A 954-nucleotide genomic window follows, 5' to 3' on the forward strand; every position below is an offset into this window, starting at 1 on the left:
TCCGCCTGCAGTAGCATCGAGCATTTGTCTAGCAACGATATTTAAACCGTTGTAAAATGTCTCTAGCTATATACAGTATGGAAGGCCATGGTGAGGGCATTTTCTCAACAGCTCTTTATACCTTTCCCATGCATCAGGAACTGCTTCATCATCCAGTTGTCTAAAAGTACAGATTTCATTTCTGGATTTGGCATTCCTCGTGGGTGGAAAATACTTTTTCAAAAACTGTTTTGCCATTTCATTTCATGTAGTCACAGAGTCTGGTTGCAAAAAATTGTACCATGCTCTTGCTCGATCCCTTAGCAAAAATGGAAAAAGTTTTAGTCTCAGAGCATCATCTGAAACATCAGGGATGAGAAAAGAGTCTGTGATTTCCATGAAAGAACGCATATGAGAATGAGGATCTTCAGAAGATAAACCAGCGTACTGGCCGTTTGTTTGAAGCATTTGAAACATCAGTGGTTTAAGTGAAAAATGGGTGGCACCACTGGTTGCTTTACGTATCCCTGTGTGCAGTTGAGTTAAATTAGGAATAGCGTACTCCATAATACCACCATTTTTAGCATTTGCAAGACGAAAGATGTTTTGAGCCTCATCCTCATATGGAATATTTGGTTCATTTCTAAAAATACCTTCTCCGTCAATAGTCACATTTTCAGCCATCGTTTCAGAGTTTAAAGCTCGAAGAGCTCTTTGCACTCTTCTTCGTTGTCTAAAAGTTTGTTCAATATCCGGATCAAGTGGAAAAAATTTACCGTGCAACAGCCTTGGCATGCACGGTGCGTTCCCAAGAAGATGGTAGAAAAACTAACTTTTATAAACTTTACTTAGAAAGAAAAAACTTCAGCGTACTATCCCCGGCAGCGGCGCCAAAAACTTCCTCGTCGGTTTATTCAACCTTAGATTCCAACACAAAAATAGAACTCGACGCAAGTATACACCTCGAACTACTGT

General features: G+C 39.9%; 1 non-coding gene across 1 annotated transcript; it reads left to right on the forward strand.

Annotated features, from left to right (window-relative positions):
• The first annotated feature begins 82 nt into the window (after window positions 1-82).
• Window positions 83-189, forward strand: LOC112501334. The gene has a single exon (XR_003067467.1). It is a non-coding gene; the product is annotated as a small nucleolar RNA R71 (small nucleolar RNA).
• The last annotated feature ends 765 nt before the right edge of the window (window positions 190-954 follow it).

Source organism: Cynara cardunculus, assembly GCF_001531365.2.
Source record: "Cynara cardunculus var. scolymus isolate 2C chromosome LG 17, CcrdV1, whole genome shotgun sequence".
Taxonomy (NCBI): domain Eukaryota; kingdom Viridiplantae; phylum Streptophyta; class Magnoliopsida; order Asterales; family Asteraceae; genus Cynara; species Cynara cardunculus.